The sequence below is a fragment of the Panthera pardus genome, unplaced genomic scaffold (assembly GCF_024362965.1).
Source record: "Panthera pardus isolate Hobbes unplaced genomic scaffold, ASM2436296v1 HiC_scaffold_6, whole genome shotgun sequence".
Classification (NCBI taxonomy): Eukaryota; Metazoa; Chordata; class Mammalia; order Carnivora; family Felidae; genus Panthera; species Panthera pardus.
The window spans coordinates 29,886,056-29,911,768 of NW_026526991.1; the positions used below are offsets into that span (position 1 = coordinate 29,886,056).

Consider the following 25,713-nt stretch of genomic DNA (forward strand, 5'->3'; position numbering starts at 1 on the left):
CTAAGAAGCACATGAGAGGGAATGAGTCCTGCTGCTAAAGAGAATCACAATCCTCTGTTCCTTCAAAGAGGATGGGTGGGAGAACACATAAAGAAGACACAAGAGGAAGAGTGGAGCAAGAGGGAAAAAGAAGGCAAAAGAGAGGAGAAGCGAGAGGGGGTAGAAAGTAAGATGGAGGAAAGGAAAAGAGAAGGCAGAGGAAAAGATGAAATGAGGACTCTCAAGGGAGGGAAGAAAAGAGAAACAAAGTAAGAAAAATAAAATGTTAATCATGTGATAGAATACCTTAAAAGGCAATGCTTCAAGTTTCTAGACATCTTTACAGTGGTGATATGATAGATAGGCCTCGTCATAAAACAGTAAAATAACACCATAAGTTCAAAATAATAAAAGAGGGCCCTTGGTGAAGCATATGACAAGCCCCATGCACTATGAGCTGTAAATGGGTGCATTAAACTTGGTGACCCTGCTGATGTAGGACATGATTGCACACCCAAGACTGTTCTAGTGGTGATGTTTCGTTGAAACCCTGCCAGTTGACTTTTGAACTCAGAGCTTCTCAAACGTAGCTCTTTATTCATTAAACAGTCTGCCCCCTTGCAAGTAGTCTGTATGTACCTGTTACCTTTACTGGGCCTACATGATGTTGCCTCCATCTCTTGGGCTTTGGTAAAGTCTTTGATGACAGCATAGGTTCCTACCAAATAAGAAAGCAAAATGGACTTGTTGACTTTACAATTCGACTAAGGCAGCAAATCAAGATCACTTAATTACAGTCTTGCTTATAGGAAATAAAACCATCATTTTTAGAGTGATGATCATAAATCATGATTTTCCTAGTAGGATTAACTAGAGATTCACTAGTTCCTTAATGGGAAATCATTAATGCTCCAAACCGGCAGAAACCTATGTGACTAGCCATTTCAGTTTTCTCAAGACTGAGACATTTCCTGGAATGTGGGAACTTTGGGAGTAAAAGAGGGAAAGTCCTGGGCAAACCAAGAGGAGTGGGTCACCCTTAGACACCTCCCACCACTCATCACCCTCTACCTACCTTCCTCAGACTCAACTTGAAGATTAACTTGGCAATTCTCTAGAATTGAGCTTCTATTTTGTTTTATATACATCTGTTAATGCAACCTGCCCCCTACTGAGTCCAAGAGCTGAATCTGTGTCTCACTCATTTTTATGTCCCTAAAGCCTGGTACATTGTATGGCACTCAGAAGAGCTTGCTGAACTGAGCCGTCTGAGCAACTGAGTTGATTCTCTGCTGAGTATCAAGTCAATAGAGACTGTTATATCCTCAGGAAAGAATGGTATTTTCTTCATTGTGTATGCACCCCCAGCTACCTACGTGGAACTTAGCTTGAACAGGAATAGAAGTCATTTAAAAGCTTTACCTTCACTGTAAACTATGTGGCTTTCTAAACATACTCACAGCGGCTAAGGGTACAGGTCAAGAGTCAGACTGACCTGAGTTCAAACCCAGGCTCCACAACTTACTAGCTCTGCGACCTTCAGCAAGTCACCTAACTTCTTTATGCATCACTTTCCCACCTATGCCTTTTATAAGTGGGAAGACCAAATAAGACACATGTATGTAGCATACCCAGCTCTTGACCGTGTGGTAAGAACCTAACATATGGTAGTTCACAGTACTCTATTGGAGTTTTCTTCCTAAGCCCCAAGAGAGCAAAGGTGAAAATAATTAGAAAACATTATATATAATAATATCTCCCAAGTTCTTTTTAAGCCCCAAAACCCTTCCATCGTGGGTTTTCTATTTTTTTAACACCAAAAGTGCGTCTTTATAATTATGACATTCTGCTGCTGCCTATAATAAGCATAACACTAGAATCTAAGGCAACAATCACCAAAAACTGCACTATGTCCTGGTGGCAGAGTATCTTCATCTCTCCATCTCTCCCTTTTTATTACTTAAACTTCCCATTACGTGAGCCATTTACTCAATTTTCACTGAACTTTTCACAAACCAGAAAGTCACTGGACTTGGACCAACTCCTGTAAAATTTTACTGCTTTCTAGTTATTGCATAATGATTCCTAAGAGTTAACGTTTTACTTTTCTTCTAAAATAAGGGATTTGCTTAAAGGAAGAAATCTCATTATAAGTACTAATGATCCTAAATCCACTGTTTTATTACTCTTCTAAGAACTGATAAATTTATCTGGACAAAGTTTAAAGTCATCAGTAAAGCACAGATTATTGGTATAATATCACTTCTCCTCTTTCTCTTCTTCCTCTCTCTTCTTTCATCTAATTACATATTTAATGTTTATCCTCTTTGGGAAATGTAAATTGGAAAAAATACAGAAATAATACTTTATTTAGGAATAAATGCTTAAAGTACTTTGTAACATTGTTATTTCTTCCAAAATGCTCTGTTCAAATGTGAGTATAAAATGCTGCTTCAATAAGCATTTCTGATGTAATGTTATATACGCTTTCCTTAAAAAGAAAACACATCCTGCAGAAGCATGCACTGAAAATAATAGAGCACATGTAAAATAAACAGTCAGGGGAAAACCATTAAGTACTCAAGTGATATTGAGAATTCTGAGAAGATAGAGGTAGTGGCATAGTTTTTTAATCCTCCAAAATTTCCCTTAAAAATATATATAAAGATATCAAAACGTCTGTAAGAAACTAAGTGACAGGCTGTCCCCTGAAAACTAAAATCCAAGCAGAAGAGAACAAACCATGCTATATATTTGTAGTCATATAATAAAATGAAGGCTGTAAATGAGAAAATATAGTATTGATATATGTAATTGATACATGCTCTAACAATATAGATTAAGTAGTTATCAAAAATGGGAGGAAAATGAGGAGACCATATGAAAAGTAGAATAAGCCTACTGATTATCTTATTAATTGGGAAGAAAAGATATGAATCAAATCAAATGCTGTTGAAAGATGCAGAACACTAACTCCTATGAATATAATAGTAGGAACTCCATAGACAATCAAGAGGAGGAGAGGAATGTTTTGTTTTGTTTTGTTTTGTTTTGTTTTGTTTTGTTTTCAGCCTTATTGAAGTATAATTGACACATATAACTGTAAGGTTTTTAAAATGGTTTGATACATATACATTGTGAAAGGATTTCCCTCCTCATCCATTGAGCCAATTAACATATTGATCACCTCACATATTTTCCTTTTTTAGGAGAGGGGTAAAACATTGAATTTCTTCTTTTAACAAATTCCAATTATAGAATATAGTGTTAGCAACTATAGTTACCGTATTATACCTTGTACGTTAGATTCTTAGACTTTATTTAACTTATTAATGAAAGTTTATACCCTTTTACCAACCTCTATTCCCCCACACCCTAGCCCTTGGCAACCACTTTTCTACCTCTGTTTCTACAAATTCAACTTTTTTACTTTAACTTTTTTAGATTATACATATAAGTTACATCATGCGTATTTATATTTTGCTGTATGGTTATTTCATTTAGCATAATGTCCTCCAGGTTTACCCATATTGTCCTAAATGGCAGGATTTACTTCTTAAGACTGAGTAATATTCCATTGTATACATACACAAACACACACACACACTAAAGGCTTTAAGAGATAATATATATCACATTTTCTCTATGTACTCATTAGTCAACAAACATTTGGGTTATTTCCATAAATTAACTGTTGTAAATAATGCTGCAGTAAATATGGGAGTACAGATATCTGAGATAATTATTTCATTTCCTTTGGATATATACCCAAAAGTCAGATTGCTAGGTCATATGGCAGCTACAGTTGTTTAATTTATTTATTTTTTTAATTTTTAGAGATGGGGGAGAGGGGCCAGGGGTCAGAGGCAGGGATGGGTGGGAGAGAGACAGACAGACAGACAGAGGATCCCAAGCAGGCTCCACGTGCAGTGTGGAGCCCTACATGGGGCCCAATCCCACAACCCTAGAGTCATGACCCAAGCCAAAATCAAGAGCCAGATGCTCAGCCAATTTAGCCACCCAGGCACCCATATATTTTTAATTTCTTAAGGAACCTGCATATTTTCATCCCCACTAAAAGTGTACAAGGGTTCCTTATTCTCCACATCCTCACCAGCATTTATTATCTTCTATTTAATAATAGCCATCTTAACAGGCATGAGGTAATAGCTCACTATGATTTTTATTTGCATAAAAAAGGTGATGTTAAGCACCTTTTCATGTACCTGCTGGGCATGTTTTTTTTTTCTTTTTTTGCTTTTTTTTTTTAATGTCTATTTAAGTCTTTTTCTCATTTTTAATTTTTTTATTGTGTTACAAGTTTCTTGTATATTTTGGATATTAACCCCTTCTTGGAAATGAGGTTTGCAAATAATTTCTCCTATTCCATAGGTTGTTTTTTCATTTTTTAAATTTTCTTTGCTGTACAGATGTGGGGATTTTTTAGTTTGATGTAGTTCTATTTGTTTATTTTTGCATTTATTGCCTTTGCTTTTGGTGTCAAATCAAAAAAAAATCATTCTGGGGGCACCTGGGTGGCTCAGTTGGTTGAGCGTCTGACTTCGGCTCAGGTCATGATCTCACAGTTTGTGAGTTCGAGCCCCGCGTCGGGCTCTGTGCTGACAGCTCAGAGCCTGGAGCCTGCTTCGGATTCTGTGTCTCCCTCTCTCTCTGCCCCTTCCCCGTTCATGCCCTGTCTCTCTCTGTCACTTAAAAATGAATAAATGTTAAAAAAAATTTTTTTTAAATAATTCCCAAGACCAGTGTCAAATAGGTTATCTCCTATATTTTCATGTAAGAGTTTTATGGTGTCAGGCCTAAGGTTTAAGTCTTTAATTCATTTTGAGTTGATTTTTGTGTATGATGTTTTATTCTTTTGCATTTGGTTGTTCAGTTTTCCCAATACCATGTATTAAAGAAACTTTCCTTTCCCTGTATTATATTCTTGGGCCCTTTGTCAAAAATTATTTGACCATATATTATGTGTTTATTTCTGTGTTCTCCATTGTGTCCCATTGATTTGTGTGACTGTTTTTATGCCAAACCATACTGTTTTGATTACTACAGCTTTATAATATAGTAATACAGCTTCATAATATACTTTAAAATCCGGTAGTGTGATGCCTCTAGCTTTCTTCTTTTTCAAGATTGCTTTGGCCATTTGGGGTCTTTTGTGGTTCCCTACAAATTTTAGAATTGTTTTTTCTGTTTCTGTGGAAAATGCCATTTGAATTTTTGTTGGTATTGTATTGTATCTGTAGATTGCTTTGGGTAGTGTGTACATTTTAACAACATTAATTCTTTCAATCCATGAACACAGACTCTCTTTCCATTTATTGGCATCTCTCAATTTCTTTCATCAATCTCTTATAGTTTTCAGTGTACAGATCTATCACCTCCTTGGTTAAATTTATTTATAAGTATTTTATTCTTTTTGATGCTACTGTAAATAGGATTATTTTTTTAATGTCTCTGATATTCACTGTTAGTATATAGAAAGGCAATAAATGTTTTTATGTTGACTTTGGATCCTGCAAGTGTACTGAATTGATTAGTTCTAACAGTTTTTGATGGGGTCTTTGAGGCTTTCTATATATAATATCATGTCATCTGCAATAGAAACAACTTTCTTTCTTCTTTTCTGATTTGGATGCTTTTATTACTTTTTTTTGCCTAATTGATCTGGCAAAGACTTCCAGTATTATGTTGAATAAAAGTGATGAGTGATCATTTTTTTCTTATTCCTGACCTTAGAGGATGATATTAGCTGTGAGTTTGTCATATATGATCTTTATTATGTTGAAGTGCATTCCTTCTATACACAGTTTGATGAGTGTTTTTATCATAAAAGATGTTGAATTTTGTCAAAAAAAGTTGCATTTATTGAGATGATTGTATGACTTTTATCCTTCATTTTGTTATTATGGTGTATTATATTTATTGATTTGTGGATGTTGAATCATCCTTGAGTTCCTGGAATCAATCCCACTTAATTGTGGTGGATGATCCTCTTAAAAAACTGTTGAATTTGCTTCCCTAGTATTTTCTTGCGGGTTTTGCATCTATGTTCATCAGAGATGTTACCTATAATTATCTTTTCTTGTAGTGTCCTTTTCTGGCTTTGGTATCAGAGTAATGCTAGGATTGTAAAGTAAGTTTGAAGTGTTCCCTTCCTTCTATTTTTTGGAAGAATTTGAAAAAGATTGGAATTAATTCTTCTTTAAATGTTTGGTAGAATTTACCAATAAAGCCATCTGACCCTGGGCTTTTTTGTTGAGAGGTTTTGATTACTGATTCAATCTCCTTACTAGTGATTGGGCTGTTCAGATTTTCTATTTCTTCATGATTCAGTCCTGATAGGTTGTATGTTTCCAGTCACTTACCCATTTTTTCTAGGTTGTCCAATTTGTTGGCATATAATTGTTCAGACTAGTATCATATGATCTTGTGTGTTTGTGTGCTATTAGTTGTAATGCATCTTCTTTCATTTATAATTTCTTTTATTTGAGTCTTTTCTCTGTTTTTCTTTGTCAGCCTAGCTAAAGATTTATCTATTTTGTTTATCCTTTCAAAAAACCAGCTCTTAGTTTCATTGATTTTTCCATTGTCTTTTTACTTTCTACTTCATTTCTTTCCATTCTGATCTTTGTTATTTCTTTCCTTCTATTAACTTTCAGCCTAGTTTGTTCCTCTTTTGAGAGTTCCCTGAGGTGTAAAATTGGGTAATTTATTTGTGATCTTTTTTGTTTCCTAACGTAGGAGGTTAATGGTACAAATTTCCCTCTTAGAACTGCTTTTGCTGTGTCCCATAAATTTTGGTATGGTGTGCTTTCCTTTTCATTTGTGTCAAGATGCTGTATTTCTCTTTTGATTTCTTCTTTGACCCATTAGTTGTTCCGGAGCACGTTGTTTAATTCCCACATATTTGTGAATTGTATTTTTCTTTTTGTAATTTTTCTTTTTGTAATTGATTTCTAGTTTCATGCCAGTGTGGCCACAAAATATGCTTGATATTATTTCAGTTTTCTTAACTTTATTAAGACTTATTTTGTGGTCTTACATATGATCTACAATGGAAAATGTTACACGAGCACTTGCGAATGTTTATTCTAGTGTGATTGGATAGAATGTTCTGTACGTGTCTGTTAGTTAGGTTCATCTGGTTTAACATGTAGTTTAAGCTCAGTGTTTTTTCATTGTGGTGAGAGTGTGTCTCAGCCTCTCCTACCCATTTCAGTGAGGGTCTATTCTTATTCACCTAATATGTAGTAGTCATTCAGCTAGTTTCTGGATTTCTTTCTGAGGTACATTCGGTGTGTCAATGGAGTAGGGAAACTTAAGAGCTTCTTATATTGCCATCTTGGTTGACTATTGCTATTTTTCTAATTGTTCATATAAAGGCAAGTATTACAATAAAAAGATAAATCTTCCTAAATACTAAAAAAATATGCTTAAGAAATAGAGGAAGCAAATAAAATGGTCCATAAGGGAAAGACACATTCTTATGTGAAAAAGGCAAGGTGGGGAAAATTGTGTAGTGTGTGCACCTATTTATTTAAAAAAAAGAGAAGATACAAAAGGGGGGGAATGTTAATACATACATATTAGCTTATATCAACAAAAACAATAGAAGAATTAAACATAAAATTAAAAATAATTATCTAAATGGTGAAGGTTCAGGAATAGAAACTAAACTTTTTTAAATCCTTTTTTGTTTAGGATATTTGACTTAGAACCATGTGAGTAGTTTTTATTAATCACAAAACAATTTTTAAAGCAATATCAAAAATACATAAACATAAAATAAGTGTAATTCTTTATCCAGTTAATTAGGAAGACCACACAGAGAAGACTGTATTAAGTGACTTTAAAACACAATCATTTGGCTGGTATCCCTAGTAGAATGTACCTTAGGACAAAAAAAAATTGCAAAACAAAATGTTTACTAGTTTCAGGTGATCATATTATGCTGGTAGTATTAGTATCACTAATCTAAGACTATTAATATTGTGGAATAAAAAAAAAATGAAAAAATATGTAGCCTTTCTAATTCAGTTATTTCCCATGACCTTGAGCACCAGTATTCTAAGCACAGAACAAAGGAAGGATAGGTATAAGATACAATAAATTAATTTTTTAAATGTTTTTTAATGTTTATTCATTTTTGAGAGACAGAGCATGAGCAGGGGAGGGGCAGAGAGAGAGGGAGACACAGAATCCGAAGTAGGCTCCAGGCTCTGAGCTGTCAGCACAGAGCCCGACGCGGGGCTTGAACCCATGAACCGTGAGATCATGACCTGAGCCGAAGTCGGGCGCTCAACCGACTGAGCCACCCAGGCACCCCTAGAATAAATTAAATTTTTAAAAAAACAGTGTTCCTAGATTTGAACTGGGAGTATTGGTGTGAACTCATAATGTATTTTACCTTTTCAAAAATATGTATTTCTTAGAATATATATAATGTGTGTGCGCACACACACACACATACATACACACACGTTAGTATTCCCAGATCCAGATTATGGTCTCTAAATACCATTCTCAAAGGACTCAAAGGACTGGGGCAGGAAACAAGTTTCCTTGCTATATACTAAATAGCAAGGAAACTGTCACAGACTACAAGGGTCATATCAGCAGGCCTCAGTAGCCAACATAAAGAGGCCTCTGCTTCTCTTCACACAAAAAAGGGGGGATAATTTGAGCATTAATAATTATACAAATTGCAAGAAAGTTAACAAATATTTTAAATTCATGAGGATTTAATAATTCTATTAAAAATTTTTAATTTCATCACCATTGATAAATAAAGGCAAAAAATCAAGCTTTTCCTATGTGAACTGAACTATCAATATGGTAAGTAAAGAAAGTTTTGCTTTATAAAAATGCTTCAGCTAATATGTGAAGAAGTCATAAAATTAGACTATCAAAATTTTGCAAATTGTAATGAAATAATGGTTCATTAATTGAGTATAAATGACTCCTGATGTCACAAAAAGAGAGTCAACTAAATATTTTCTGCCTCTTGGGACACCTGGGTGGCTCAGTCAGTTAAGAGTCTAACTTCAGCTCAGGTCATGATCTCACAGTACATGAGTTCAAGCCCCATGTCTGGCTTTGTGCTGACAGTCTAGAGCCTGGAGTCTGCTTCGGATTCTCCCTCTCACTGTCCCTCCCCCCCCCCAAACATAAACATTAAAAAATTTTTTAATTAAAAAAAATAAATAAGAACCTAGTACATCTTACTGTCTTGTGATTACTGTTTACCTGTTTGTCATTTACTTCCACAATTCTGAACTCAGTAAGGGCAAGGACCAGGTTTATCTAAGCTACTTTTGTAGGCTCAACAGCTAGCACATAGCAGGGGCTCAATTCATATTTGTCAAATGAATGAGTCAATAAGTGAATGAATCAATGAGCAAATATAACTCCATTGATCACGTGGTGCCAAGATATGATATCAAGTCATTCTATCAGAAATAGTTCATACTTTGTGTCATTTAATCCTCACAGAACTCGCACAAGAAAGATATTAGTCCCACTTGACAGATAAGGAAATTGGGGCTCAGAGAGCCTACGGGACTGACTCAAAGCCACATGGGGAGGAAATGGTGATAGGATTAAGAGTCCAATCCAGGCCTGATAGATTCCAGAACTCTTGGGTCTTTCTGACTTCCCAGGCTCCTTCCTGCTTCAGAATGTTACATCATCTCCCAAAGGGGGAAGAAAAAAGAAGCTGGTAGAAAGATCCTCCCTTTACAAATTGGAAAAGGTGACCTCAGAGTCATATACAAGAGCAAGGGCACTGCCCCTCTCAAGCACAGCAGCTGACTTTCAGCCATCTCTAGTGTAATATAAGGAAAAAGTTAAAAAATATGCTCACATTCACACACATTGACTTTATATGGCTTTGGGCTGTGTTCTTTATTTTATTTTAAACGTATCTTTTTCTCTCTCTTTTTAGTCATATTTCTGAAATAACAGAACGTTGTGTTCTGTATCAAATCTCACAACTGCACATAAAAAAGTGTACCTCAGAGTCTCCTACTTAAAAAGATATGGAAATGCAAGATTCTAGTGAGTCTAAATATTTCTTTATTACATTCTCAGGTTGAAAGAAAGTTTGTTCATCCTTTTCTTTTCCTAAGGCTGTTAAACACAGTAACCTTGTCCCTTCTTATCTTCATGGCTTTTCTGGAGTTTCAAAATTGTCCATGGAGCCAACCTCAGGATTGCCTTGTCCTTCATAGGATACATACAGTTAGGTACAGTTCTATTCTTTTCCTGGAGCAGAAAAAGAAACAATAGGTATTTCCCATGCATTTAGCAAAAGAGGACCCTTATTTTCAGGGAGGTAAAGAAAGGGAAAGGAATGATGATGGTCTAGCCCTTTATTAGTGAGGTGCTGCTTTTTTAAAGCCACTTCCTTTTTATACTAATTATTAATGTTTCCCAGATGTTTATGTCTAAGACATATCCTTTGGACTGTGATACTGAGTTTATCATACTCATCAACAGGTAAATTGGTTGGTGTCTACATACAAAATAAGCAAACAGGTGCCCTGAACAATGCAAAAATAATCCTCTATTCAAAATTTAAAAATTAGTTAAAAACCAAATACCCTTTTATTCTCAAATACATGGGTTTCATTAAAAGTTCAAATTGGAGACTCACAGCTAAAGTCAATGCCATGAAAATCCTATTTTCAATCATGGTAAGGTATATTTTCAAAGGATTTCTTTAAGAATCAGGTGGATGTTTGTTCTTGATTGAGTCATGAGGAAATGATTTCTGTACATAACAAACTATTCCTTTTCTTCATTTCTTAATGAGTCAAAGAGCCTCATAATGTTAGCAATCAAATACCTTTTTGAGATCTGTTTTAAAGCAATTGGACAGTTAAATGGCCAGACATAAGTACTAATACGTTACCAAAAATGTCCGTTTTATCTTCTCTTCAACAGATTATCGTCACCATCTGACAGTTATCATTTACCAATTATTAAACTTGGACAGTTATCAAAGGACCTGTTGGTATTTGTATGCTCTATCATTGTTCCTCTTTCTTTTGTAACCCTCTTTAAAATGTTACCCCTCCATCAAGCATTTTATTAGAAAATAAGAAAATCACTCCTCCACACAATGTAAATTATTTTTAACACAGAAAAAAGTGTATGATCGTTATTTGTTCTGTCAGCCTCTTTTTACTAAAACTGCATTTTGTCTCTGTTTTGCATAGTACTTGGCCAGGCACACAGGGGAGTTGAAAGGATAGTAGTTGATGATAATTATGATGCATCCTGTGCTTGTTCACAAGGGACATTTGCTAAAGATTAAAAATAAATTCACAACTAATTGACTACCAGCCATAAGCTATACTGCTGGGATACCAAACCACCAACTGGAAAGAAAATGGCTGAGCAGATCTTGCCAAGCATGAATCCAGAGATCAAAAATGACTTCCTTGCTTGCCTAAAACATAGCTAATCAAATGAATGGCAACTTCAGTATTTCTGTGATTCTCCAAAGGGCCCACCTCAGGATATGAATGTTTAGTTGCAAGTGTTGAAGCTCATCCCCCAAAGTTGTCCTTTGAAGCCATCGATGAAAAAATATTTATTTAACACCAAGTATGTGACTTGTGTTTGTGGACTCTGGGAGGCAACCATAAATAAGATGCCTATAATTCTTTCCTTTGTGGTGTTTACCCTAGCAAGGAAGGAAATAGTAAGAGACTTTAAGTAGTGCTACAGAAAGATGAGGAAGAGAGTAATAATGTATTCCAGTGTCAGAGACACCTCAGTTCCTTATTTTCTATTTGTTACACCTACCTCAAATTGAAGGCAGTATTCTTTATTCTTCTATACCTTATGCATGAGAGATGATCCAGGAAACCTTAGTGATTGTCTTTCCCAAGGAAACATGATTCACAATGGTATAAGAACAATCAACTTTACTAACAAATCATGTGGACGAGCAATAGAGAAGCACTGAGAAGTTAAGATTGGTTTTTTTGAAGGCTTAATTCTACCTTAGGAGCTAATGCTGTCAGAACAACCCTACAGCTTAGATTTTTCTCTTCTCTACTTCATCCATATTTTGTTTTTTCTGGACATTCTCTTATCTTTCCTTTGACCTATTGTCTGCCATCTTGCCCCCTCTTTCACAAAGCCTGAGATCATAGATTATGGTTATGTGATAGGAGCTGTTGATATTCACCAACATCTAATTCTCCTCTATTTTTTGTTAGATATTTCCCTGCCCCCTTGAAGTTAGGTGTGGCCACATGACAGTGCTGGACAAAGGAATGTGAATTACCCTCTGGATCCAGTGTTTCATGGCTTATGCTTGACTCCCCAGCTCTTTCTCATCTCCTGCTGTGGTATACTCTGCAGCTTAGTGATTAGATGGCAGTGTCATAAGATAGTAGATTCTCCTTCAGCTTTAGTCCCTATGTGACGATAATAGACAAAGCTCTTCCTGACATCATGAGTGGAAAATAACCTGAAATTTTGAGGTTGTTACCAAATATAACTTGGACTATTCTGACGTATGTAGATAGAGGAGGAAAGAGATTAACTAGCACATACAGTAATAGGGTATTGGCAACAGAATGCATTTATTTAACAAGTATTTATTGAGTTGCTGCTATGTAAGTACCAGGATCTAAGCTGGGAATATAGAGCAAAGGCAATAAAGTCACTGCCCTCAAAATGCTTGTTGTCAAATGAAAAACAACAACAACAACCTGACAAATATACAAACGATTATGATATAAGTTGACTGGAAAACCTTTTTTTTTGTTGTTTTCTAATTAGCCAAATACACTAAGGAAAAGTTTGGAGGAATTTTTGCCTAAAGGGTATGCAACTGAAAGTTTGGAGCTCAGTCCTGTCATGTTTATGTAAGTCATTACTATTATTATTATTACTATTATTATCATCATCAACCTACTTATTATTAAAGAATACGTGTGACTTTAGGTATCTTTAAAATAGAGGGAAAAAAATAAAATAAAAAAAAATAAAATAGAGGAAGGATATTATTCCTCCCTTTTAGACTACTGAAAGTGATTGATACCCAATTGTAGAGAATATCTATGTACTTCAAGTTTTTAAGGCAAGAAGAACATCCCAGGCAGAGTGTTTAGCGGAAAGGCCTCTGGCTGTGATGTTAGTAGCTGTGTACAATTGAGCCACGTCCCTGAACCTTGATGTTTTCGTGTTAGTCATTCCACAGGTGTCCAGCGAGCATTCATTGTGCACCAGGTACCATGCTACGCTCTAGGGATAGGCCAGTGACCAGGCATGGTCTTCCCACTCTACAAGCCAGCAGAGAGCGTGAACTTTAAGTATTATCATTAATCACCTAATTATGAATGTATTAAGAGCTATAAAGGGGACTTTATTGGACCACATGGTTGAGGGACCTAAGTGGGAAGAGAGTCATCAGGGATAGCTGATGATTAAACTGAGTTTGGAAGAAGGTATAAAACCAGCATCACAATATTTACCTTGAAGGTAGCTGTAAGGATTTAAAAAATAAATGTAAAATTCCCGGAAAAAAACTGGTTCTTAATAGATGCTAGTCCTTGAACAGTGTTTAAAAACTGGTGCATACATGATCAAAAGCAAAATACTTAAAGGGGAAAAAAAGGATGCAGCATTTAACCACATATTAATATATAATTTACTACTCTCATTGTCACTATCAATATTAAAACATTGCACTGAGCCATTTCATAATTGTATTTTTATGTTTCCCCTGACATCTCTCAATTCAACCACTGGGGAAGCCCCTGTCTTCCTGTCTGCCTTGTTTTGGTTTTGTTTCATGTACCTTTCCTGGCAACGGGGTCCATTTAGTTGACTGGTTACCATAGAAGCCTGCTTGCTCTGAAGGGTAGTAAGTGTTCTAGGGAAATCAGCAAACTACAGGAAAGGAAAGACTGAAAAACTCTTGCCCAGATTATGAGTCAACAGGTAAATTTGATTCATTTTATTCCACATTACTTCTAGGTGGGGCCTAATCTGGGGTGCAAATAGCAGGTTAAAGTTTTTATTGCTTCAAAATAGGTGTTGTATCAAACCATTTTATCTCTATTTGCATGGCTGTAAACAGTTTAAATAAGTAAGTCTCTTGATTTCACCACCTTATTTTATTTTATGAATAACTTTCTTTTATTGCTTCATAAAAAAACTTAACAAAATTTTTAACTTAGTTCCCATTGCATGGGGAGTGAAGGGGTATTATAAAAGTGTGTTTCATGGTGATAATTATAAATGACATATAGAACAAGACTAAAAACCTAGACTTGCTTGATAGTGGGCATACAGAAGGAGAAAGATAGTGAACATCTGTATCCATGAGACTTTCAAGTTGAGTCTATAGGAAGAAAAAAGGTATTAATAAATACACAATTGAGGACTGAACTTAAACCAATATAGATTTCAATTGAACAAACTGTTTCATTCATTTATAGAGAGTGGAGACTAACATATACTTTGTTAAGCATGTGTTATTTCCCAGTGACCTCTGAAATAATATTATTGTTATTTCCATTTTTTTGAATGAGGAAATTAAAGTTAAGTTCAAAGAGAAAGACAGAGATACTCTTATACAAGGACCCTACATCCCCAGGAACAAAAACACAGTAACAGTAATTTCATCATTTCAGTTGAGTATATGAAGCAAATTAAAATTTAGATAGTACCTAGCATTTAGAAAAAGTGTGACTTTTAAAAACACAAAGACAACGACAACGGTGCCATCCACTGTGCCATAAAAGCAGAGTGACACAGAGACAAAAGCATGGAAAACAGGGGCTTTTGCTCTGTTGTTTGTTGAAAAGGAAGCACTATAGCATTGGCAAAAACAGCCCTGCACTTGCATTCGATGGAAAGAAATCAGAAAGTCCTCTGGAACAGGCTTGAGCTTTGTGGAAAATCATGTCCTGGTGCAAAAGTAATAGCTGTTATAGATAAATAACCATTTATAGCTCTTTACCTTGGTTAAACTGTTATCTTCCAGTCTGTAAAAGATAATTTGGGTTTTTTGCAGAGCTTTTTAAAGAAAACACTCTGCCTCTTATGAAATCCATCTCCCCAAGCTTTGCTCAAGAGTTTGAAGGCATTCTATGAATATCTTGGAAATCACATCTCTGAAAAGCAGACTGTTAGTCCTGAGTAACATCTCCCTCCATTGAATTATACTTTCCTTGCCTAAATAGCAGGTGGGGCTCAAAAGCAGGAGGATGTCCCTACAGAGAATTTAAGGGCTTTTCATCCCTGAAATTTCAGATATGCTTTAGAAAACAGCAGAAGTTCAGCATCCAGATCAATTTAACATTTAACGGGAAAAGTGCAGAACCACTGGAACAAAACATTAGATTACAAACTTTCCACATGGTGAAATGGCCTCAAGACAGGTGAGTTGGAAACCACATGTTAAAACCCTTCCCTGAGATTCCTAAAATGAAAGTTTACTCTATTACTATTTTATCTTTAAGAGAAGAATTTTAAAAGTTTGCCAACTCTTGGGCTTTGCTAATGGAAAGTTGAAACAAAAACATTAACGTTAAATATAGGAAAACTGTAGGATGACATTTCTTCATTGTGTTAAAATACACATCACATAACACTTTCTGTCTTAATCATTTTAAGTGTGCAGTCAGCGGCATTATGTACATCCATATCGTTGTGCAACCATCTCCACCCTCCATCTCCAGAACTCTTTTCACCTTGCAAAACTGAAACTCAGTCAGTACCCACTAAATAATAACTCGCCATAGCACACACACACACCCCCCTCCCGCGCTCCCCAGCCTCTGGAAACCACCATTCTACTTTCTGTCTTTTTTCTTTTTTTTTTTTTTTTTTTCCTTTTTCCTCATGCCCCATCCCTTGGTAACCACCATTCTATTTGCTGTCACTGTAAGTTCAGTTTCAATTTGGGGTGTGTGTGTGTGTGTGTGTGTATTTTCATACGCCACCTACAAATGTGTAGAGAGCAAGAGGGAGTCACTCACCTCAAGCAGCGACACAAGGCCACTGCAGCTAAGACCAGATATTTCCCAAACCTGCACGGGTTGACAACACCCAGAACTGAGAAGCAACAGAAGCAGAGGAGGTCTGCAATGGCCCAAGACTGACTAAATTCCTTTAAAGGGGAGGATTCTGCAGCACACCGTCAGTGTCTAGACACTGATCATTTCACGTCTGACCACATCAAAAGACAACTGCTATTGCCACTGAAGACTCTGCCCATTGATTTCTGAACAAAACAGATCCTCCATTGCTTGAACATAATAAGCAGCACATACCGAGAGCTGGCCTGGGACTAGACCAAGGCCTTGTGTCAACTCACAGACTGACTCTGAGTTTGCTTTGCTAACTTCCTTCCTACCCCTTGTTAAATCATATTTGTTGTATGATTTTTTATTGTGCTTTGCCTTGTGTGACACATAAGAAGCCAAGTTAAACGGGTAGTGAGAGGTCATTGAGTTTGAAATCCTGAATCTGCTTAATAATTATGTTAACCTTGCTTTATGATTGAGTAAAGCTGTATGAAAAGACACAACTCGTGTGTGCGCCTTCATAACGTACTCACGACAAAATGGAATCACAGCATATTTGTCTTTCAGTGTCTGACTTATTTCACTTAATGTAATGCTCTAGATTCAGTCATGTTATTGCAAATGGCAGATGCCCTTCTTTTTTATGGCTGAATAATATTCCGATATATAAATGTATACATAAATATTTATGTATATTTCCAATATTTATATACACCATGTGTTCATTATCCATTTCTTTATTCATTCATCTGTCAAGAATATTTCATACTACAAAATGCTTTTCATCTGTAGAATGGCATTGTAATATCAGCTATCACTATTCTTATTGGCAATGAGTAAATGACTGGAGCATATCCACCACGGAGATTCCCCTAACAAAATGTTTTGCAAGAGAATTCTACCCACGGTAATACATAGAGGCTTCACAAACCATAAGGCGTACAACCCAGCAGAAAATGGTTGTGGACATCCTAAGATCAAGCATAATTAAACAGGCAAAACCTCCAGTCTCCATGCCTTTATGCACTTGGTAAACAGCTAGGATATAAATGGTCAACCCCAAAATTCTATTGTTTCCCTGTATCTTGCATACTCTGTGCAGTTTGCTCTGAATCACTGTTCAAAAAAAAAAAAAAATCCCAATGATTCATCCTCCTCTAATCTTAGTAGAAATCATTTCTACACCAAAGTGGACTTTATTTTCCCTTCTACCTTCAGTCAGCATGGAGTCAGAGAAGAAGCCGGGGCCCGCTTGCTAAGCCCTTCTCTACCACAAATCACCTCTAAGACCTTGAGTAAGTCATTTCTCATCTGGACCTTCCTTCCTTCATCTGTAGAGTGCGGGGGCTGAGCTGGAAGGTTTCTAAAGTCCCTTCCAATTTGAAGATTCTGTGATAATACAGAGCTGTTCCCAGGTGCCTGGCAAAACTCCTAGTTTCTGTCTTTGTTGTTTCCCATGTACATTTAAATTATGGGTCCCTCAAGTAAATTTCAATAAAAAGGCTCCTTACCCAGGGTTAATTGCAAGTTTTAAAAGGGGGAAGGGGAGAACCCACACAAAGAGTTGTTGAAAGCTCAGAGATTGCTACCAGGATTAGAATCAGCACTTTTGTCTTGCCAAAATTCCTCTCTGAAGTCACACAGGACAATCCTCTTAATAAAAGAGGCAGGTTTAGCTGGACGGGTCACACCCAGCCTAACAATGGTGGGAATTTCAAGACATTGTTAAGCTGCAGTCACATGAAATTGAACTTTTGTATCCTATCGGACAGTACTAGCATCGCTTGCTAGGGGGCAAAACCAGAAATAATAAACTTTTAACCAGAAAAAAATACAAGTGCTTATTGAAATCCAAGAACATCACAATGCTTGCCCTTGATATTCCCTGGGCTCAGGACCATATTAAATGCTTCATAGGCCACAGGCCCTCTTATTCTGGACAGCAGGTCCCACATTCTTTCAAACATTAATTCAAGTCCACATCTCATCTTAAATACATTTTTCTTTAAACTGCAAAAGGATTTTTCTTTTTCTTTTTGAAATTGTTTCATTTTGAGGTTTCTCTCTCTTATTTTCTAGTCTATAATTTCTTTTTTTCAGATCTTGGATATTTTCATTGGCTCTAAAATGTTTTATTGCCTCTGGTACCCAATGAATGAAAATCTCCATGATTAACCCAAGTTCAAAATTCTTTTGAAAATGAACCAAATCATCAGAACTGGGTCACAGAGTAAAGGCAAAATCTGTGACACCTCCTCCCGATACTCTACAAGCCAGCTACATCCCCTGAACCCAGACTGTACTCTGGAGTCTCCAAAGCCAATTCAGGCTGGGTTCATATTTGAGAACAGAACCCCTAACTTCCTGGTTAACCAAATTCAGGAGAAGAAATAGAAGTAAATGAAAGTTTCCGTTCAGAATATGGCCCTAAGAGGACTTTATACCCTCCTAGAAGTTGGTTCTTCTGCCTCATTATAGACTGACCTTTGAAATGGAACTTTGCCTACATATCATGATAGCATTGAAATGGTGCTCAGGTTCCAAGGACGGGAGTTTTCAAGGATAGCAGTTTGACACCTGGGAAGGCAGGGATTATAAATCAGAAACTTTGTACTGTACTTAGTATTGGAAAAATAGTCTGCCAGAACAGACATCGCCTGTATTCCGATACCTGGTATCTAATCTAGAAAACATTCTAATTGTTCTCAGTTTTTTCGTGACAAAATACAAGCTATTGCCTCAAGAGGGAAGAAAAAAAAAACAGATAATCTTGATTACAGGGTCAAGGATCTATTTAGGACAGCAGCTCTCATTCAGCATTGTTTTGGACATCAAAAATGCATTTCACTAAAGCTCTCTCTCCTTGAGGGTTTGCAAATAAAATCATCTTGAACGTTCATGAAATGGAAACTGTCAGTCAATCCATTGATAACTGAAACAATAAACCTATTCAAGAATACACAGTTTAGAAACATATATGAAAAATGTCCTCTTCAAATGTCTTAGACCTCTGGAAAACACTGCTCCCTTTCGGAATCTTCCATGCCCGAGGCTTGTTAGCATCCACAGATGCCTTGTGTACTTAGAAACTTTCCAAGGTAATTGAATCTTTTTTCCCTAAACCAGAACTAGAACACATTCCTGACAGTGGAACAGAATACGTAAACTCCATACTTTCCTGGAACATCGAAAACATATGATCTCCATCCTAAAGAGGATCCTCCTATGAAATGACATTGAGTGATAGTCATATTCAATTCCTAATAACAAATCTACCTTCTTTCTTCATCCAGGATGAATGGAAAATGGCAGAGAGGGGATGAGGATATTGGGAAAGGACTTTGCCAGCCCACACCCCTCTTCTCTTCTAAGAAGAGCATTCACTGAATGTGTAAAAGAAACTAAACAAATTTCTTTCATTTGAACCTTTCCTACCTACGGTTGAGGTGAAAGTCATTGCACATATATCCATTTATATATTTCAGAGGTGTGCTGCCTGGCCTTTGTCTGAGTTATGTATTAGTCCCTAGGAGAAAATGATAAAAAAATTTCTTCTTCTTTTTTTCTTTTACCATCATACTGTCATATGGTCCTGCTGACCTCATTGGACTTGGACCTGTGGGGCAAAAGCATGATTCCCAGGTGTCTGCCATCTCTTCTAGCCCTGCTCAGGCCCAGAATGGCCTGAGAGGGTGTGAGATTTGGCTTCAAAGGAATCAGTAACTCCATTCCAGAGCAGGATGGAATCCTGGCAGCCCAGGGTGTCCCCAAAAGTTCCAGCCTGTGGCCCAGCATATTCCTACATGGCTCAGACCTGCAGACCAATTCCAGGGAGCCTGGATGCCAAATCAGCACCAGGTGCACATGCAGTTCACACCCCTCCCTCCTGCACCTGCACTGAGGTATCCAGGAACACTGGGCTGGTGTGAACAGGGGTCTCTGACCCAATGCAGCAGACCATGTTCCTGGGGCCAGGGGTTTCCCTACTGCACTCCTGTTGCAGAGTCAGGAGGGTCCTTTGAGCCAGATTTCTTATGGCCCTATGCTCGGAAAATACACAGCGACTCGGTGGGAGTTGGGCCTCCGGGTGCCTCTCATCAGCAGCCTTCTGGCACTGTTAAGAAATTTCTATAATTTCGAGGTGACTGACCCAACTTCTCTTCTTCCTGGAATGGGTTGTTTTTGTTTTTGTTTTCAATTGGTAGCAAGCACCAGATAAAATAGTACCACTCATCCCTGGTTTAATAGGAAGGAGATAGCAGTCTGCATATCTAGCAAGTTATTTTTTAAATCTTTCTATGCATACAGTCTATCTATGTAGGTGTTGCTAACTGTGTGATATGTTAGCTGCATCGCCTCTTTTCTACTAATTGTACATTGGATTCGACAAAATTTCTGGTAACAGTAAAACATTGTGGTCAGGGTATTATAGTTTTCAAGTAGAATATGACAAAAAACAGGTAGGAATATTCTCCAAGGAGAAGCCTATGTTGGAACATAATCTAGTCAGGTGGCTTATTAGGATTTTTGTTGAATTTTAAGAACTTGCTGATTTGTTTTACTCTTAGAAAGGGTGCATCCACTGTCCTTTGAAAGTATATTATGTACTCTGCCACCATATCTTCTGTGGTTAATATTTTTGAGAGAGTTTAATTTTTAAATGGACTGGGGAGCTTACCCCTGGGACCTAACTATTATGAAAATTTTAGCTGTTTGCTCTGGCTTTTGATTAGAACTATGGATAAAACCCCTCATTTAATAAATAGTTTTTCTCACTAATTAAGAAATTGAGGGTCCACATTATGCAATGGCTAGCTACACTGCTAATTTAGTGGCAAGAGACTCAACTTCAAGAGTTCATCACATGGTGATACTTGGTTTAGTAATTTGTATTAATTTGGTTAGATCCTTGGAGAAATCCTAAATTCTTTTAGTGAAGCTATTCTTTTTAATCCCTTAAGAGAGTATTTGACAACCCTGAAATCATCATACATGCATTCAACAGATATTGCTGAACAAATGCTACTTATAAGAGATTCTAAGTGGCTAAGGCAGAGGGAATACAAAGTACGTAAGATATGCTCTCATCCTCAAGAAAGTTATGGTCTGACAGGGATCTTTGCAATTCTCAGAGCTGGTGTGCCCAGTTACCACCTCAGAGGCTTTCTATATCTTCCTCTTACTTCCACCTCTATATAGCACTCTTGGAAATTTTGCTTCAGCCCCAAAGATAACTCAAGTGACTGACCAGTAGAGGGTGGTTTTCTTACTTTTGGAACCAAGTAGACTTTCTGTACAGACATTTTAGAATTAAACCCAGTGACCTCAAATTTATGCAATTTTATGATCTTGGCAAAGTCTCCTAAGCAGACAAACTGAAGATTTTACAAACCATATGATGTTCCTAGGAAAAAAAAAAAAAAAAAAAAAAAAGGTTCTATGACCAAATAATTTTGGGGAGTGCTATATATAGTATATTCTGCTCTTGTTGATTATGAGTGTGCATGTTAAATGTTATCAGATACCCAACTGTAAAGAAATTTGGTTAACTTTGTTTAATCCAGCATTTTCCAAGCTTGTTTGAATACAGAGCCCTTTTTCAGTAATGATTATTAACATTTCATGGGAAACTAATGTGCTTTGGAACATAATTTGGGAAATACTATTCTATTCCAGGCATTGGCAAACCTTTATGTAAAAGGCCATATCATGAATATTTTAGGCTTTATGGCCCAGATAGCCTCTGTCACAAATACTCAACTCTGCAGTTGTGGCAGGAAAGCAGCCATAGGCATTACATAAACAAATGGGCGTGGCTACATAGTCCGATATAATTTTACTTGCAAAATAAGCAGTGGGCTGGATTTAGCCCAGAGGCCCTAGTTTGCCAACCCGTGGTCTATAGTTTCCACTAAAACTTTTCAGAAGAGCTAAAGCTCCACCCAGAAAGGTTCCAAACTCCTCTCGCTGTATGTAACATTCAAAAACAATCTATCCATTCTAAAATTTTATTTTTAAGGTATCTTTTTAGTCTGAAACTATTATCAACCTAAATAAATAGCTATTCTTTCCATCAGAGGTTTGAAGTGCTTGCCAAGAGGTAGTTCTTTAGCCACTGACTAAAGAACAGTGGTTATCATGGATTGTGGGACAGCAACAGGTTTTTGTTTTCTTTGTTGTACTTTTCTGTAATATTTTTGTGATCAGAAACAAAAACAACAGAAGATATTTTTTAAATAATCCTCCTGGAGTTCAACAGTTTTTGCAATCCTTCTCTTGTCTTGATAGTAATGTCACCTCATATTGGCATGGCAGTTGGTAATTCCCAATGCCTTCTATGGCTTTTATTTCATACCCACTTCCCATTTCTCCTTTTAAGTAAAACAGGACAAATACAGGTTCTGCTCTCAGCTCTCTTCAGTCTCTTGTCCGTGTTTTTCACTCTCTCTCATAATGTAAATTTTCACCTCTTTATGGCTGTTTCCTAAGTGTATATTCCTAGATCTAATTCATCTCCTCTTATCAGAATCACCTTGGAATTTATTAAATGTGCCAATCTCTGAATCCCCCTCAAGGATTAATCAAAATACTCAAGGATGGAGACTGAGTGTGTTTTTTGAATACCACATAAATCTAGATTTATCTTGCTGGTTTAAAAGGAAAAAACAGCAAACAAAATCCTCCTTTTGAGAGATTTAATTGTATATTATTTTTTCTTGGTTTGTCTTCTGTAGCAGACTTCTAAAGCAAGGTATATGGCTTATTTATCTTTTTATACTTTATATACCTACTTACCAACTCTAATGCCCATTGACATAAAGATGGAGCCCATTTTAGCCATCAAGACAAATGAATATGCATTAAACATAAAGATATTTATGCATTTGCTCATTCTATTTTCCTACTTTCCTCATACTTCCCAATCCACTACATTTGGGTTCATTTCTTCTGCCACACCACTGACATTGTTCTTTCACAGATCACAAACAGCCCTTTAGTTACTAAACCCAAGAGCCACATAAGTACTCATCTTTTGTGCTCTCTTTTTAGCTTTTGACACTGATGACCATCCCCTTCTTCTTGAAAGGCTGTCTACTTAAATGTCCCATATATACACTAATTCATACTCAAAACTGAACCCATCCTGTGGTCACAAATGGGCACTTCCTGCTTTGTCTCCTCTCTATCCAAATGATACAACTATCCACCTCATTCCCCAAACAGACACCTGAATATCAATCTTAACTCACTCTTTTGCTTATTCTATCAACTTTATATAATTAACTTCCAACTATTTACCCACAATTCCAAACCAAAAGACTCCAAAAACGCAACTATTTTCCACAACTCACTTGGCAACAAAATCTGCCCTGAAATGACTGAAGGTTATTAATAGTTTTAATGTACCTCATTTATGGTGAATATTTGTATGTTTTACTGTGGAAATAGAAATGTCTTGATTACTGCCCAGACCTTCCGGAGAGTAGTATGTAACATATTTTATGTGCATCATATTACCTTTCTGGAAGTATCCAAAAAATTCTTAAATCCAAAAAAGTTTGGTCTTGGCAGATCCTGGGGATTGTGAGCTCATACCTCCTAAATAGCTCCAGAGCTCTTCCGGTTCTCTCCATCTCCCTTATGTAAGGGGACTGCCATCACTTGCTGGATTGCTTCTCAACTGCTGCTGTGTCCTCACTCTTGCTTCTTCCAATCCATCCTAAAAAGAAAAAAAAAAAAAAAAAAAAAGGGAAAGAGAGAGAGAGAGCAAGAAAAAAAAAAAAAAAGATACATCTCTCATATTTTGCTTCTAGCATGAAGTCCAAAGTTTGAACATGGCCAAAAATTCCCCAGATGATCCGGCCGCTGCCTATGTCTCTAGCCATATTTCCATCACTTTCTACCCCCAACTCATACCAAACAACTAGTTCCTCCATGCCCCTACTCTCCTTCACATTCAGTCTTGGAATGGACTCCATAATTGTTTTGTTGAATGATTAAACAAAATATAATTCACTTTTTTCCTAGGCTGCTAAGAGAGAACCAATAGGTATTTTCTCTGAGCAGATTACTGTTATTTCTTAATTCCTCTCCTTTTGGTATGAGGAATGGAGATGGAGGCCGCAATAACTATACATAAGAGTATTAGTTAATAAAAATAATATATGGACAAGAGCAACCTAAATTTATGTCCAAACACAAATGCCCTGTTGCCCTAATGACATTTCAAAAGTATTTCCTGGTATTTGAACCATTTTATATTAGTTGCTTCTCTACCTAACACTTAACATTTGTAGTAATTGTACCTCTGGCAACATTTATTATTAAACATCTACCATGCACAGAACAATTTATATACATTGTATAAATTATTTCTAATCCTTGTATTAAACACATAAGGTGGGTATTATTATCTCAGTCTTAAGGATGAGGAAACTGAGGCTTAACCTATTTCCCCCAAGGCCACAGATTCAAGTGTCAGAAATGGGATTTCAAGCTAGTCCTCTTCATCTACAAAGCCTTCTCTACTCCTGCACAGTCTTGCAGCTCAGTAAAAACCCGTCATAGTATTAGGCAAAGCTGAAGTGATGAATCATGGGTGACAGGGAAGGGAAACTAGTGAGAGGCACCCAGGGGAGTGACAAAGTAAACAGGAAGGCAGGAAGAAAAAGCATAGAACTTATAAACTCCTTAGTTATAAAGATATCTGGCTAGACTGTAAATCCTATCAAGGAAGGGTCTAATTCTTTTCTTTATCTTTTGCCCTGCCTAGGACAGGGCTGGGAAAAGAATGGACACTTAATGAGGACTTGTGAACTGACCATTTGTTAATAAGTTGTTGACTAAGTATCACCATTAATCACTGCCTACAATTCCCCCACCCTTAAGATAGTGTGTAGCAGAGATCAGGGCAAGGTGTGGTAGGTTCAGGGAGGCTTATCAATAGAAGGCATTTTAATACCTATAATGATCTCCTCATTAAACTCTCTGACCTAAGATAATATTTGGAAAAGCTCTGATTGCCAATAAGCCAAAGTCCTGTGTTTGACTGTCAGTGAAATGAGCTGATGAGAAAGAAGTTGGATTTCTATCAATGAGCTGGATAGGTACTGGTTTCTATATTCATAAATATTTACTAAGTACCTCCTGTAAGGAAGGCAATGAATGGGTAGGTACTATGCATGGAAACATCCAAATACCCGGATGTATCCAACTGGAATAAATATGCCTTAAAATGCCATTTTGTTTGTCTAAAATGTCCAAACAGAGACCTACCATGAAGAGAAAAAAAAAGCCACCTTGATTAAACACTTCCAAAAAAGCACTGTAAAACACTGCCTTCCCTGCACTGATGATAGTGTGTCTGAAATCTGGTTCTTGATGAGAAAGCTATTATAGTCCCTCTCTTCCCTTTTCTGGGAAGAAAAGCCTCCTGTCCTTCAGAAAATCTCAATGAGGGCAGAAGACCTGTGCCTTGAGTAGACATATGTGCACTTGTGTATGGTGATTTTTCAGGGGATATAGAACAACATGAGTCCCAGGAAAATTCAAAACTAAAGAAGTCATGGGGCGCCTGGGTGGCTCAGTCGGTTAAGTGGCTCAGGTCACGATCTCGCAGTTCATGAGTTTGAGCCCAGCATCAGGCTCTGTGCTGACAACT

At 36.8% G+C, this 25,713-nt stretch overlaps 1 long non-coding RNA gene across 1 annotated transcript; it reads right to left on the minus strand.

The window, feature by feature from the left end:
• Nucleotides 1-535: 535 nt before the first annotated feature.
• On the minus strand, nt 536-24,603 carry LOC109265266 (uncharacterized). The gene is made up of 3 exons (XR_002079082.2): nt 24,501-24,603; nt 23,649-23,772; nt 536-697 (listed from the first exon to the last, which is right to left on the minus strand). It is a non-coding gene; the product is annotated as an uncharacterized LOC109265266 (long non-coding RNA).
• Between the last annotated feature and the right edge of the window lie 1,110 nt (nt 24,604-25,713).